Source organism: Vulpes vulpes, chromosome 12 (genome assembly GCF_048418805.1).
Source record: "Vulpes vulpes isolate BD-2025 chromosome 12, VulVul3, whole genome shotgun sequence".
In the NCBI taxonomy this organism is placed as follows: domain Eukaryota; kingdom Metazoa; phylum Chordata; class Mammalia; order Carnivora; family Canidae; genus Vulpes; species Vulpes vulpes.
Genome location: NC_132791.1, coordinates 108,828,000 through 108,845,180, shown reverse-complemented (window position 1 = coordinate 108,845,180; position 17,181 = coordinate 108,828,000). Strand labels below are relative to the sequence as shown.

The following is a 17,181-nucleotide window of genomic DNA, read 5'->3' as shown; positions in this document are numbered from 1 at the left end:
GAGAGGGGTTCAAGTGAAAACGCCCCTTTTTTGGCAGCTCAGGCCTGAGGACAGCAGTGTGGAGCCTGGAGCGAAGAGCACACACAATGCCCTGGCACTCTTTTTCATTTAGCAGGAGGAGAAAGGAATCTACGTGTTGGGGGGCCAAGAGCAGCCCGGGGGGGCTGCCGGGGCACAGGCTTCCGAGAGAGAAGCAGTTCTTGTGCAGCACCAGACACATGCCGCACATCCCCAGTGGTGCTTGTCATTCTGAGGCCGGGAAGGGTAGCCTGCAGGGCTCTTGAGGGGCCACGGGGGTCTGTGCGTGGGGGCTGGAATCGGGGCAGGCTTGTCTAAAGTAGTTCAGAGGGATTTAGACATGTTAACTGCTGCCTGCTGGCTCCGTTCAGAAAGTCAGGTCCCCCTTCTGAGATGGGCTGCCCCACCATCCGTCTCTATCACGGCCCAGATGGGTTCCTCAGCCTTTAAGAGCTTCATTAGTTTTTCTTTGTGGGTTCCCTGCCTCCCCAACAACGGCTGAATAACCGAGTCCCTTAAACAAGGGGCACCCAAGGATTGATGCCTTTTCAAGGGATCATGGAGTTCTGGGTCAAGGAGAAGCCAAGTCCTCAGGACTATTCAGCAAAGGGCTTAGGTGGTGCCGCCGGGGAGCTCGAGCGCCCACCCGGATGGCTGTCTCCTGGACACAGGTCCTCCGACCTGTCTGTGGGAGGACATAGCAGAGAGCTGAACTTGGGGAACCTCCCTGTGTTTTTTGTGAGCCTCCTCTCCCTCCCTCAGACACAGGTGAGTAGGCCCAAACTTGCTCTCTCTTCCCAGATGGTGCTCTTTTCCTATATGGGATCGATTCCTCATTTCCACTGCACCAGAAACGAAGAGTGCGGCACATCTTAACTCCATGAGGACAGTAAATGTTCCTGGCCAAGTTCTCATCCTGTGTCCTTCAGAGGTGCATCTTTTCCCCCAGGGTCACTGTGAGTGAGCCACAGGGTCCTACGAGGCTCCTATGAGGGCCTTGGAAGATGATGAGGGGGAAACCCAGCGGGAAGAGTAAACTGATCGTGCTCCTGGGAGCTTCAGCTACTCAAACTTTTCACCTCTTCCCAGAGCACTGCACTGCCCCCCCCTCCTGCCCCTTCAAGCTTGAAGCTTTTCCCAGAGTCTGCCTCTAGAGATAAAAAGGGACTCTTTTAGCTTATTGAACAGACCAGCAAATGCCCACTCCCTTAGGACAAGAAGCAGTTTGGACCACAGGCAGGTCAGAATGCCCTGGCACTTCTACAAACAGCCTTCCCCCAAAGGAGTATCAAATGTTGAAACAAACCAGTGTTCTCCTGTCAAAAGCATTGTAACTCATTTAACATTAAGGGTATTTTTTTAAAAATTCTTTTTACTTGATATATATATATATATATATATATATATATATATATATATATATAAAACAATAGTTGTTTCTTTCCTTTTATTTCAGCAGGGTTCCAGATAATAAAAAGATTTATAATTAAGCCAGTAGATTTACTTTTGCTATGCTGCCCTAGATTATGAAAAAGTATAATTATATGCAATTAAAAAATGAACAGTATTTCTTACCCGAGTGAAGCTTTAAAAGTCATTATGAATCCATTAGCTCAGCAGACCTTACAAATGGCCTTCACTACTCCGGACTTCATTTAAATTTACAGCAGAGAGAAGTAACTTTTCCCCGTTTCCACAGAGTGTGTGTGTGTGCACGTGCGCACGTGTGCGTGTGCATGCGTGCATGTGCATGTTCATGCTCCTCTACTTCACCAAGAGGAGCCAGACATTCATTCTACGTGCTAAGGCCATGTTCTTAATATTGAGTTTGCCATATTCTTCTGGTCACATGGCTCATAATGCCTTCCTTACAGACATTGTCAGGCGGAGACCTGAGGGATGGTCTCACAATTCTTCTAATTCACCCTTGTCTCTACCTCTTTGCTCCCATAGGCAGTGACTTAGCCCTTTATTATGGCTGATGGCACCAAATGAGGCCATGATTGTCATGGAGCTATTTGGACTGTGCTCTGCCCTCGTCTCCTCCAGCTACAGCCTGAGTTGTCCCATGGAATTCACTCATGGCTGGGTTACTGCCGAATTGGTCTTTGCTATTATGCTATTATTAGCTGCCTCACTTATCCAGATAATTACCTCGCATGATGGGTGCTTTATCTGTTGACGACCGGGGATAACACACACATAGGCGAATTGATCGAGACGATTCAGACACTGTCCATGATTTCCTTTCAATTGAGCCTTCATGTTTGACAAGAAGTTGTAATTATTGAAAATTTCATCTGCATTAAGATCATGGACCTTACTCGTAAGTCCATTTTCTCTGGTTCCTCAACATCAGAACCATGCTCAGCATCATTGTTGGCAGGAGCTCAGAGGTTAGAGCAAAAAACAAAACCAAGAAACCTCCCCCAAAACCCTCTGCCACCTTTTTTCATTTAGCTGGCCATCCTTGTTAGCTGATCTTTCTGCCTGCTGCTGTGTTCCTGCCCGATGGCATCAGAGCCTTCAGTAGTGGCTAAAACTCTGGCTGATAATCACAATCACCTGGGAGGCAATTTAAAAAATAGAGATGAATAGTAACCTAGACTTACTGAATCAGACGGTCTGGGAGTAGGGCTTAGGAATCTGCCTTTAAATTACTCTCCATGGTGATCCTTAGGCAGCCAGGCCCGCGTGCTACATAAACTGGTGTTTACATCGCTCCAGCCCAGAGCCTGGGCTGTGTGCACTCAGGTGGACAAGAGAGGAGGCCCATCTCTGGGCACTTCCCTGTTCTGTGGCCTTGGTCTTCCTTGAGTATTCAGGTACAAGCCTGGATGAACAAGGACCCCAGGACCAGACCCAAGTATCTCCATCTCTCACAGCCCCAAGGGGGCTGCTCCCATCTCAGGTGATGTGTCCCTGGGGAGACAGCAGGCATACCAGGTCTCTATCTCATGCCAACAATAGCTGCTCAATGGACATGAGCTGTCCCCTTGGTTATTTCCCAATTTTAGGTGTTTTATTTCTGTTGTGCACTGACATCACCACCAGCCATCAACTTGTTACCTAAAAACGAAAATCCTGCAATACGCCAAACTGAAAGAGAATGAATGTGTGAAAGTGAACAGAACAAAGCACCAGAATTCAGAAGAGTGGCCTTTAACACCCACTTTGCCACTTCCTGGTGGCTTCGCCTGGCAGAGATCGCCTGTGTTTTCCAGGCTGCTGTTTTTTTCACCTGAGTAATGAGAAAGGTTGGGCCAGATGATGTCCAAATTAACTTCCAGTTCAAGTATTCTGTGATGTGAATATTCCAAGGGAGCTCCATTCAGGCTCTTCCCATGAGGAATACATTTGCATTCTACATCACGGAGGAGCTTTATAATTGTGATCAAGCTATTATTAATGTCTTCGAGCCTTAGTTTACTCATTATAAAAATGGAATAACAGTATTAACAAGCATTTTTAAAAATATTTTATTTATTCATGAGAGACACAGAGAGAGAGAGGCAGAGACACAGGCAGAGGGAGAAGCAGGCTCCCTGCAGGGAGCCTGATGTGGGACTGGATCCTGAGACTCCGGGATCATACTCCGAGCCTAAGGCAGATGCTTAACTGCTGAGCCACCCAGGCATCCCAGTATTAACAAGTATTAAGCATAAGGACTAAATGATCCATGCATCTAAAACCCCCGGTGCCAAGCCCAGCACATGGCAAGCACTGAGTATGTATTATCACCATCATCATCATCACCATCATCATTGTCCTTATAACAAGATCTCTAGTGTTCCAAAGGGCCCAATCCCACTGGCCACTGTATCACCCTATTGAGGTAACAAAGTGACCCCAAGAGAACCTACTAATAAGGGATCTGGACATAACCCTAAACCTGCTTTTGAACAGGGGCTGACCCCTTCTGTGAAAAACCTAGGTCCCATTCCCTCCCTGGCTCTCCCAAGCTGGAGAGGGTCACTCAAGCACTGCAGAGTGGCAGCTGGCTGGCGACAGTGACCTGCATTCATCCTGGGAGCCTGGTGGCATGTGCTGGAGGGTGTTTTGCATATTATTTTAATGAATGGGGTCCTTCAGTGGAATGCAGTCTCAGAGTCTCAGAAGCCCTCCCTGGCCCTCGCCATGTGGCCACTCCAGGAGCAGAGACTCTCCTAGGGGGCTCTCTGTAAGTCCCAGGCATCACAAGGAGGCAGCCTCCTCTTCTAAGCCTGCTGCTCTCAATGCAATCTTATCTCCTCTCTCTCTCTCTCTCTCTCTCTAAGCCAAGTTGTTTGTAAATGCCCCCCCCCCCCCCATGGCTCTGTTACATGGGATTGGCTCATTAACATGCAGGCAGTAAAGTACGGCAGGAGCTCCGATTTGTCATATTATGGAGCCTATATTGCTGTGGAGAGGAACGTTAAAAGATTTTATTCTAAGATATCCCCCAACCCCCACCCACTGTAGACAAAGTCTCTTGGGATGAGCCTCTGCTCCAGTGCTCTCATTTGCACAGATTTCTGATAAATGTTCCCATCAATGCCATAAGCCCTGGTGCTGCTCCACTGGGCCTTTCCCTTGGGGTTCTCAGGGATTGGCTTTTGAGATGGCTTTGGGCCTTGAGCAGCCGTCATGGTAAAACATTCATCTTCATCCTTTCTCTTCTTTTACCCACTCCTTGAGAGTGAAAGCCCTGTCCCAGGGAGGGATGGAGGGACATTCCATCTCTGCCACTGAATGCCTCACTCTTGGAACTAATCATGGCTTTTCTCTGCCCTTCTCGGTACAATCTGATATCATTATCACCAACATCATCAAAAGAAGGCTCCTTTAGAGATTGCATTGTACAAACAGAATTGCCTAGACACGGCTGACTTTGCCTATTAGGAACCTCAGATCCTATTTACACAATACCATGGCTCACGGGTGAAGGACGAGCCCAGGACAAGATTAAATCAACAGACTAAAAGATAAATGAATAATAATGCATTCATATCGAATACATTTCTGAGTGTAAGTGTCATGTGGGTTGGAAGGCGGGGGAAAGGGCATGACTGCAAGGTCAATGGGACCAGAATGACAGATGTGAGGGGTCAAGGGCAGGCATCTCCTCTAAGGGAAGCATTGTGGAGCAATCTCCATAAATGGAGGGAAGGCCATCCGTGGTCCCCTATGTCCTCTTAGTTTCATTAATATTCTGTTCTGTGGAAAACAAAGTGGGGGAATGGCTGCTCTCAAGGTTACCAAGGGAGGGTGATACACTATCACTGATTCAAGCAGGGTGGGGACTCCTTAATTTTGTTTGTTGTTAATTGCAGTAGCGTTGACACACAACATTACATTAGTTTCAGGCGTGCGAAGCAATGATCGGATGATCCTGTACCTTCTACAGTGCTCGCCACAAGTGTAGCTACCGTCAGGGGGACTTCTTGATTTAGATCTCAAGTGCCAGCCAGAGAGCTCTGTCCAGGGCTCACCGGCGGGAGAGTCATGCTCAAGGTTGGCAAGAGGAAGGTGAGAGGATGAATGACCAAATTCCCACAGAGGGGAAGGGCTCCCTTGCAGCTGAAACCTTCCAGAAGAGGTAGGGCTCACCTTGGGCCTTCTCGGAGCTGGCTGAGCCCAGGTAAGGTATGATGGAGGCCCACACTCTTGAGATTTGAGCGGGGAAGCCCAAGTGGGGCACCTTGCACCCCGCCACCCCCTGCCAATACCTGCATGTCTTGAAGGAGCGAGACGCCAGCCTCCCATGGTTCCTCTCAGTCTAGACTAGAGCAGAGCTGGAGAGAATCAAATCCCCTCCTCCATTGCTCCTGGGGCTGCTAATTCATAGTTGCATTAGCTTTCATTTGGATAACAGCATGGGGGATTGTCAGATATTGGCTCTGACCAAATTTAATCTACAGGCTGTGCTCTGCCCTCTTTCCACTTGCCTTTTACTCAAGACCCTAATGAAGAGATTTATCCGATTGGTTTACCCGAGTCCTATCTGGAATGAATAGCTCCAGCCCTGCATGCTCCCACCTCTCTGCTGTCCACTCCAATCAAGAATGGGGGCTCTCGCAACTCTCTCAGTTCTGAAACAAATTAAATCTCACTGACAGACTCTATCTGCCTCGAGTTCTCCATTATGCTTCGCTTTGGGTTTGCTCTCACAATGACAAAACTGCTTTGACACGTTTGAAGATTCTCAGGGCCCTGTTCTCTGCTGCACCCCGCCCCCACCACCTTGCTGCTGTCCGGTGTGATTTCTGTAATGACAAGGCCACCACTATCTCTTCTCGGGCATCCCGGTGTCTGCAGCCGCAGCTTCTCGGCCACTATCAGCGACATTCAGGCCCAGGTGCCATGTGATGGGCTGCCTCGGGGGCGGGAGAGGCCCTCCCTCACTTCCTGGAGGGACTGCAGACCCATCTCTGCTCCTGCTCCCTCCACCCTCCTTCCACCAGGCACTTCTGGTCCTTTGGAAAGAAGCCACTGTCCCCCTAACCCTGCAAGTCCCCACAAGGTCCCTGGGGGAATATGGCCTGGGGCTGTTCAGGATCTTTAGATCTGTATTCAAGAAGTAGCAGATCTTTAGATATGCTCCCCGGGGCTGTGGGGAAACAGAGCTCAGGTTTTCCCCTGGTGCCCTCAGAGGAAGCTGCTGCCCTACTGCTGCCTAAGAGCCTCATGAGACTCACAACAGACGTCACTGCCTGCACTGGGCTCCTACACGGAAGCCTTCCCATCAACTTGAAACATCTGGAAAAGAGGAAGGAAAGTCCCATGCAGGCCACCAGCATGACTGTGACAACAAGAAGCATGTTGATGATCATAAACTCTTCATTTTCAAGCTTTTCTTAGGTCTTGAGGAGTTGTTTTTTCAGAATTAATAATTGCAACGATATTGGTTATAATCATCACTCAAAGTTCATTAAGGTCCCTTCTAGCTCTAAAATCCTTTTCATGCATGGATTCATTCATTTATTCATCAGACACATATTGAGTACTGGTCATGTGTCAGGACTTTCGCTAAGAGGTCCTGGGATTGAAGTCCTGAAGGAAGGGGAGGGGGGAACGGCTACAGGAAACCAGGACCCAATGCTTCTTGGATGCAAGTCCTCACACACCCTTCTCCCTTTGTGCTCTGTGCACCAAATCTCTCCCCAGTTCCTGCTTCTAGGCAAATTTCCCTTTGATCAAGCCAGCACACCAGCCATAAAAAGTAGGGATGCACTGTCTAAGGAACATGACTACTACTTCCTTCCCCAAATGCCCTGACTTCTGATGGGGTTCAGCCCCCCCACGTGGAGTGTGTCACTTTGGCAAGTAGATTATTTTAAGCAGAAAGCAACTAGACCCTGAAGGCTCCGGAGAAACTTGGGTCCCTCCTGTAACCACACAGAAGAATCTAAATTGGGGGTCTCTCCCAGAATAAGAGCTATTAACAGATGTATTTTAGCTGAGTGACCCATCTATACATCAGGCAAACATCTAATTACCAAACATCTGTTCTTAGAGTCCCATGAAGTGCATTCCTTTTCTCTGAAGTCCCAGACCCTTCCCCCCAACCCCTTCTTAGTTCAAGATGACATGTATACTTCATTTTGCCTGATGGTCTTTGGAATTTCCATGTCTATGTGGATTCCCCATATATACACTTATTGTTTGATTTTCTCCTGTTAATCTGTCTCATGTAAATTTGATTCTTTTTTTAAAAAATATTTTATTTATTCATGAGGGACACAGAGCAGAGACACAGGCAGAAGGAGAAGCAGGTTCCTCCTGGGGAGCCCCCAGTGCGGGACTTGATCCCAGGACCCAGGATCACGACCTGAGCCAAAGGCAGATGCTCAACCACTGAGCCATCCAGGTGTCCCTCAATTTGATTTTTAATCCTGCTACAAGGACCTTGTTACTTGACACCTTTTTTGGCTCACTCCTGGCACATGTCATGTGCCTTTCCCACAACCTATGGCAGCTGCTGCTAGACTGGGGCCTCTTCAGACCTCAGAGCCTGAGCTGGCATTTTAGAAATTCAGATGGGAGTCCAGAATCCTACCCAGAGCTGCCAAGAATTCGACACTGGAACCCAGTGCCCTAGTACCAGGGTTCAACCCCCTGTGAGAAGAAGAACCTCAAACTTAGATACCAGGTCTCACGGGGGCTCTAAGTCATAGTTCTTCCTCTGAATTGAGGGTGAGGCCCCTGGCACTGTCACATCTCAGACAGTGGCCTCCAGGTTCTACGACTGGTGGCCACCTTTGCTCCTAGAAGGGAAGACTTGGTTGCTGCCACACTGGGAACTGCATGACCAGGGATATAATTCTGGTATGATCCTCACAAACCAGGTCACCTAGCCCAAACCACCTAGCCTCTGTGGGCCTCAGGATCCTCATGAACCAAATGCCATTCTGCTAATAGGGATTTCTACTGTGGGAAGAAAAGGATTTACAGGCTGTGCCTATAAAATCTAGAGGCTAGACTCGATGTTCAGGAACGTGACCTCCCACTCTATAGTTCTACAATTGATTACTTTAATTGACCTATCTTAAAACATGTTTTATGGCAGTCACTATGATAAGAACTCACAAAATAGGTCCCAATATTGATAACAGGAAGACATCATTTGCATAATAAGATGAGATGGCAACAGAAAATGGAGTGTTTGTATTTTTTAAAAATAGGTACAATTATAATTCTCATTATTGTTATACTTACGTATGCTTATACATAAGTATAACAATACTTATACATAATTATAACAATAACTTATTTATTATGTACATTTAATGTAAATAATGTAAATAACTTATTTAAATGTCCTACATTAAATGTCCTACCTGGGTTTTTGCAATTTATTTGGATAAAATGACCATAGAAAGTGACTGTACACATGTTGTTCAATATGTACTGAGTGACTAGAATGTGGCAGACATTGTACTAGGTATGTGGTATGACTGTCCAGGTTTTGCACTTCTAGACCCAGAGGGGTTAAAGGACTTCCTAGCCACATAAGCTAGCAAGTGTCAGAAAGAACCAGAAATCTAGTCTGCTGGGCTCTAGAGCTTAAGCTCCTAACTGATAACCTTCTACTTACCTCAGCTGAGTTTTCTGAGTCTCATAATGTCAGCCAAAGCCAGTGTTTTCTGAGTCAATAGCTTACACACTCTTACTGTCCTTTTCTCACTCAGCTTCTACTCATGAGCAAACCATCCCCATAGTGTTCTTCTACCCATGAAATAGCCATTTTGTATTCTCCCTGCCTCACTGGTTCTGGTTTTCAATTGCCACCTCAACACTGCTATTTCCTTCTTGTCTTCTACTCTTTGCTCTCTCCTTCACCTCTCCTGTAAGTCTGCAAAACATCTGTGAATTGGCTAAACCGAAGGACACTACCATGGTCTGATTCCAGAGGCACAAACTGTGAACTCCTTTGAAAATGCTAGCTGCGCATTATAGAACCCAGAGCAGAAGTAGAGACAGGGAATTCCAGAACAATTTTCAATGAAGCCAGAGGTGTGGGTGGCTTGGCAGGTTTTGAAACTAGATGGCCCTTTCCTATCTTGAAATCATACTTGATTGGGCAGCGTAGTAAGAAGGAAAAGTATGAATAGCAACTGAATTGAATTAGTCATGAACACAGTCCACGCAAATCTCATTTAAAAATAAAGAGTTCTGGGGCACCTGGATGGCTCAGTCAGTTGAGCATCTGCCTTCGGCTCAGGTCATGATCTCAGGGTCCTGGGATTGAGTCCTGCATCGGGCTCCCTGCCCATCAGGGCTTCTGCTTTTCCCTGTCTCCTCATGCTTTCTCTCTCTTTCTCTGTCTCTCTCTTAAATAGATAAGATCTTTTTTTTTTTTTTAAAAAAAAAGATAGAGTCCTGAGTCAGGTTCTCACCTACATGGGGCAGACAATATGGCAGACAACAGAGAGATGGGTCTCTATAGACTGGGACAGGAAGAAAAAAGGATCCTCTGACTCAATATTATCTAAAGAAATACAGAAATGTTAATTTCATAATGCATGGCATCATCTTAGTGAGCTCAAAATAATGACCTGCTCTTTTATACCAATCTGATGTCAGTGCAGTCTTGGATCTCAGTCCAGATGGGTGACTCTTAACAAGCTATGTGGTCATTTAAGCTGTTGGGAAGCAAGATGCTGGAGTGGGAAGTGAAACGGCCCTCATATACCATGATGCCACAAGATGCTATTTGATAAAACATGGTGTCAGGCTTCTCAAGAGTTAATTCCTCTAGCCCAGCTGCTGCTTGGCTACCCCAAAACTCCAACACAGTTCATTATTTCATAAGAGGTGTTAAATATGAATTGTTCATTAAAACACATATTATTGGATGTTTAACTACCGTGTAATTGATTTTCTATCCATTGTCTAGTGGTTAACCCTCAATAAATGCTTTTTTGTAATCAACTTAAAGTACAATACCTATCACGCTTGATATCTTTCTCCTTTGATTTAATAAGAAACCAACTCTATATTATTGAAATTATACTTTATCATAAAAAAAACTGGTCAAGTTTCAAACAAGACATGAGAAAAACTCTCTGGCACCAATCTGGCCCCTTTTATCAAAGGTTCTCTGTGCAAACGAGAGCCCAGGGAAACCCAAAGCCTCTTCCAACCATTGTGATATTAGCTAAGGTCCAGGAAAGTCATAGCTCATAGCTAGAAAGACAGTAGAGTCATTCTAGAACTGCCATGAGGAAGCCAGGTTCATGGTCCATTGTGACAGATAATGCAGCACTTCCCCAGGGGTGAGAGATCAAGAAAATTAGGAGAGTCTCAGGATGCCCAAGACCATCAGAAACAATTAAGCACTAGCATGCGTTTAGAAGACCCATCATTATTCAGTTTCCCTTCTTCAGAGCTTTACCCAATGATATTCCCCTGCCTTCTTCAAAGTCTTCCAAAAAATCCTAACTCTTCAGGGAACCTGTCTTATCTGGGTGGGAGGAGAAAAGTGACTGACCCCAACCAACCAGAGGATAAGAAGCAAAGTGGGGAAATGTCTTGTTCAATTCTAGGGAGGCACACAGCTGGGGCAGGGATGGCAATTCAAAAGCTAGCCTAGGTGTTGGGGGAGACACCACCAGCTCGTCCTCATAAACTCTAAAGTGTTCACAGAATCCCTGACCTTCCCAACCTCCAAACACACACACACACACACACACACACACACACACACACACACACACCACAAAACACCAAGGCTAAATGAGTAATAAGTGAAATAATACATGGAAAGTTCTCAGAAATGGCACAGAACGAGTACTTAAAATGATAGCTATTACCACTTTTGCATATTAATACTTATTATTCTACAACATGGTTTTTAATTCATTTAATCTCCTTACTACTGGACACAGAGAGGAACATTATATGTTGATTCATTCATTCATTTATTTCCTTAGATACATTCCTAGGTATGAATTTGCAGGCTCTGCAGGGATGATTTCTGGTGTGCTTTTAACATGTATAACTCAATCTCTTGAAAAGTGCTTACAGAAACAGTCTATGAACTTCCTGGGTACCACGGGTTAGAAATCTTTTCAAGGTAGTGAGTCTTCTGTCACAAGAAGCTAGCAAGAAGAAGCAGGGTGACCCCTCACTAGGACTGCTGTAAAGGGACTTCATGTGATTTGTAGGCAGTTGGGACTCTTGGGTCCCTTCCAGTTTTTAAGCTTTATGATTCTGATTCTTCTGGAACACTGCAATAGTGATCCACATGCGTCTGCACGTGGAGTGACATAAAGATGTATTTCAGACTCAAACCATTCTGGGCTGCTAAACTTCTTCTCCAGATGCTCTCACCCTTGTAGATCAAAGGCTAAGCATTTTACCCATTCAGCTGTTGACAAAAGAGAGAAATCGCCCCAGCAGCAAGCTGTTGTTAGACAAATAGGAATCCTCTTCTCAAAGGCATTCTCTTCTGCATAGTGAGTGGGAAGCCTGCAGTATTGAGGACACGTTCCTAAAATAAAATTCAGTGGCCACCAAATGACTCAGCGTAGGAGCCTTCATTCTCCAAGAGAGAAGGAGGGCTGCTAAGAATGGCAGGAACCACCCACAGATGGTCTGCACCAGTTGCATCAACAGATGCATACACAACACAGCCCTTTTCTCTGAAGCATCCAGCCAAGCTCACATCGAGTTCTCCACTGTGTACATTAAAACCAAAATAAATAATCCAAGAAAATCTGCACATGTCTGTGTGTTTGGGGTCCAAGATAAATCAGGCAATAGGCCCAAGAGGAACTGAAGACATTTGGCCACTCTTTCCTTCTTCCTTTTGGTTGGTTATTTATGGAAACCTAAGCATTAGATCATTTTCCAGCTTTAAAAGAGACAAAGATCCCTAGTGTCCCTAACACCAAAGCTAATCTCTACCGGCTGGTGTTTAAGATCCTTTGGAATCTGAGCTTGGATACTCAACTAATTTCATGTCTTTTAAATGCTCCAGCTCAACCAGGGTGGTCTCTTCACTGTGGCCCCTTTTCTCCCATCCTGCATTCTTATTTCTGCAGCTCTCTACTCTTGCTTGATGCATTACATAGGAAGCTTCCACTTGCTTCCTCCATGTGGAAAGGTCTATCCTTTTCTGAGGTCCTGCTGGTGGTGCCTTTGCCAACTGGTGCTGATCTGGGCTGACTTCTCTCTTTTCTCATCTCACCTTACACTGAAGGGTGGGGGAAGCCACCATCTGCATATTTATCTTTGGAATTCTGGGGTGCTAGGACTGGATACTAAGACATTCCATTTGCATAGACACTAGACTTCTTGGTAGAAAAAATGACGAACCAGACCTGTGCTGAAAGGCTTCTTGGGGAAGGAAAGATTGATCCTCCCAATAAAGGGGAGTTCCCAAGGCTAGAGTCTAGAGTCTAGAGAGAGGGTTCCTGCCCCAAGAGGGCTTTCTTACTGGGAGGTATAAGAAAGCTCCAAGATATGTGTCCTGGTCAGAAAAACCAGTTTCTGGATGGCAGAGCAAACTATTCCCAAGTTCTATATAGTGTGTCAACACTCAAATCATCTTTGACAAAGCCCTAGAATCATGTTGCCAGATACCTGGGGCTGGGATGGGTGTGGACATAAATGCTTCTATATAGTCCCTGTCCTGAAAATCCCCAGTGCAGAAAAAGGGCAATTTCTTCTGTGTGAGCTTGGTCTAGGAGACCTCATGAGCATTTCATTTGAGCACTGAGGAAATTTTTACACAGAGAAATAAGTACTTCACCCAAGAAAAGCTGATATCTTCTCATGGACAGCTCATGTTTGAGATGTACACACTTAAATATATTCACTCTTTGCTTTAGTAAGAAACATAAGCATGGTAATGGACTTAGACCCTCAGAGCCCCCTTGCCCTCCAAAAGAAGTGCCCTATATAAACAGATTTTGAAAACTTGTCAGAAGAAGAATTGAGAATTCTGGTGAATGTTGAGGGTACATTTTGAATCTGGTTCACAGGGACATATGACCTCTGGACCTAGAAGCCAAGAAAGAATCTCCGGAAAGAAGATATTGGTACAGTTAAATGAAGCTGAGTTTTGAAGTCTGCAGACTGAATTTGGTGCCAATATTTGGTGATTATGAAGATGGGGGGCAAGAGTAGAAACATTCCCTTTCTCATGAATTGTCTCACTGGTGTGGTAGGTGCCACAGTTCAGTGAGTGGATGGGGTGAGAGAGTTCCAATTCAGTGGGTCTGTGGAAGATCCTGGGCAGTTGCACTATTGAAAAACTCTTCAGGTGATTTTGGTGATAAGAGTTGAGAATCATTGCCTCAGACTGTTTTTAAAGTAGCTTGGTTGTAAAAGGTTGAAAAAGGATTGAAGGAAGAGGAACCATGAAAGTTTAAAAACAAATGGAACTGTGTTTATTTATAACCTACACTTGTTGGCCACCCACAGCCTGTGGAAAAGAAGGTGAAAGACCAAAGATGCAAATGTGGGTCAGGTAACCAGGGACGACTCAATTGGTATTATGAGTTTCCAACGGCTGCTACAACAAATGGCCACAAATTCAGTAGGTGAAAAAGACACCAATTTATTATGTTACATTTCTGTTGGTCAGAAGTAAAAAAGTGGGTTGGCAGGTGGGTGAGGGGAAGGGGTAACTGAGTGATGAGCTTTAAGGCAGGCACTTGATGTGATGAGCACTGGGCATTATAGGCAACTGATAAATCACTAAATTCTACTCCTGAAATCCATAAACTAATAATATGTTAACTAAATTGAATTTACATAAAAAAATTTTAAAAGGAGTTGGAAGGGCTGGGTATCTTTTGGAAGCTCAAGGGGACAGTCTACTTCCTTGATTTTCCCAAGTTCTAGAGGCTGCCTGCATTCCTTGGCTCATGACGTCAGATCATTCCAAGCTCTGCTTCTGTTGCCACTTGCCCTCCCCTCTTTTATATTATGACTGTTGTGATTACATTAATCCTACCCACATCATCTAGGATGAGCTCTCCATTTTAAGATCTGTAACCAAAACTCACCTGCAAAGTCACTTTTGACATATAGGGTAATGTACTCACAGGCTCAAGAGACTAGGATGTGGACATGTTTGGGGTTATCATCTGTCTACTACAAGAGACAAAGCACATGTGCTAAGAATAACCTTGGAATAGAGGAGCACATATACCTTTTGCTACACAGGACAAAATAAAAAGAAACAGAAAAGGCCTAATAATCTGGAAACTTGAGGTTTAAAAGCAGAAAGACTTTGGGTGGGATGCCTGGGTGGCTCAGTGGTTGCGCATCTGCTTTCGGCTCAGGGCGTGATCTCGGGGTCTTGGGATCGAGTCCCACATCAGGATCCCTGCAGTGAGCCTGCCTCTCCCTCCGCCTATGTCTCTGCCTCTTTCTCTGTGTCTCTCACGAATAAATAAGTAAAATCTTTTAAAAAATAGAAACACTTCAGGCATTTGATAATGGGCTTTCACATTTTTGGATTTTTTCTAATTAGAACAAAAGCATCAAAAAAATGGGGGGGGGAACATAAGCATCAAAGGGGCAAAAAGCATGTCTTACAATTGTTAGTTTGTTGCCCATAACATCTGGCTCTCTGTAGAACACACAGCAGATGCTCAACAATGCCTTACTGACCAATGTGGGTGTTAGACATAACAAGGAAGCTGCCGGGGGTATCTACTACTGGTAGATGGGTGCATCCTACTTAGGAATGGCTCAAACTAGTAGACAATCTTGAATGAAAAGACTGGATTATGTCAGGAGGAACACATGCCTACCTTCTCCTCCTCATGGGAAGGACGAAATTGTACTCAAAGTGTCAAGACCATTGTGCCAATCATTATGTTGGCATATGAGACACTGGAGACAAAGCAACCAGAAGGAAAACTAAGCCTCAGAGTGATGGAAGGAAAAGCAGGAACCACAGATCGACTGGTCCAATCAATCCTGCAGAAAAGCAGAGGAATTGGCCAAATGCTCCCTGGACAGCCTTTCTGCTTTATTGAAGTCTGTAGTGATGAGCTCTTCTTGAGGAAAAAAGCAATCGACCAAAGGAAAAGGGAATAAAGAACCAAAATTATGCTTTAAGAACAAAGTTTTCTAGAACAACTATCTATATATTTATCCTACACATTTGTCTTGTAAAAGGTGGAAAAAAGACAAAAGAGGAACAGTTATTTATTCGTTCAAGACTTAAACACGATGACAATCCAAAGAGTAGAACCAAAGAGAAGACCAAAGATGCAAATGTGAGTTAAAAACACCCCCCTCTACACACACACCACACACGTGCGCACGCGTATACACACAATTTGAGAGCCAATCCACCAAGTATGATGACAAACAAAAAGGCTGATTGTTGGCAGAAAACAATCAAATTGGTGACCGATTTTTCACAAAAGAGTAATTCTTACACATTTAAGCCACAGGCTGGCAGGAAAGAGTTTTCATGATTTCTGCCTCTCAGAGGTCTCTCAAACAGCTTTTCTGATACACTTTTTTAAAAAATATAAATTCTGCAGTGACTTCTCCCTGGTGTTATTAGTTGTTTCGGTTTTTCTCTGCCTGCCACAGGCTTATTTATGTTATCCTGATTTAGATCTTTTCTTTTCCCCTTTCCTTCTTTGCTGAGGCTAGGTTTCACAGCACAATCTGCTAAGTGGCATACAGAGGAGATGCAGGTCTGCCAGATGTGTGTGTGCGTGTGCGTGTGTGCAAGTGTGCGTGTACACACAGAGTCTGGATTCTCACCAGGGGTCGTGAACATCTCTTGTATCATATATAATTTCTCAAGGTTTCCAAATGAGAGGGATTGAGGTACCGAAGTCCTCCCCATAGGGCTCAGAGGATGGACAGTCAGCCACTGCTTGTACCCAAGTGAAGATTAGAGGGCATTTTGGGAAGTTCATATCAGATTTCTCTCTCTCGCTCTCTCTCTCTCTCTCTCAAAAAAAAAGCATGCCTCAAATTTGACGTTTTATTTTATAGTCACATTAGAGTTGAGTTCAGACATATTTCGTGCTATTATAGCCAATTATTTATTACTTCAATGGAGAATTTATTGATTTACTTGATATTCATTGCTGATTACATGAATCCTGCAATTACAAATCGTCTGAGGGGCTCAGAAATGCTTGCTTCTGCCCTTTCTTGTGCTTTCTCCTGTCTATCTCCCATCCCACATCGCCCTGTCCCCCTCCAGCCCTTAATACAGGCCAGACAGAGCAGATGGCCCAGAAAGTGCAAAACCCTGTCTGTGGTCTAGGGAGGAGGGGAGATAGTCTTCCCAACTCCACGAAAACCTCCTGGGACAGCCTGATTCACAACATTATATTTCAACCCAGGAAGGGCCATTAAAGGTCATCTAGTTGAATCTCATGGGCAGTTCATTTTAACAGTCATTACTGAGGCCTTACCATGGTAGCCTTCATCTCTGTAGATGGCCTGGCTCTATCAAAGGGCTCTATCAGGAAGTTCTTCCTCGTACGAGGCAGAAATGTCCCTCTTGATGTGCTCACTGCCAGAGAGTAAGTAACTCTAATGGAGTGGGTGCAAAAAGGAAGCGTTGATGGAGACACATTATGGAGGAGACAACCCTGTCTCGGGCTTTCCCCCTTACTGGCATCCTAAACACGGTTGAAATGAAATGTCCCAAGTGCCTTAAGCTGGCCGACGGGGCTGAGGGGTTGA

General features: G+C 45.1%; 1 protein-coding gene across 5 annotated transcripts in view; it reads right to left on the bottom strand.

Moving 5' to 3' along the window:
- Nucleotides 1-17,181, bottom strand: part of KIRREL3 (kirre like nephrin family adhesion molecule 3) — a 547,594-nt gene that overhangs the window by 486,143 nt on the left and 44,270 nt on the right. The window lies entirely within an intron of this gene.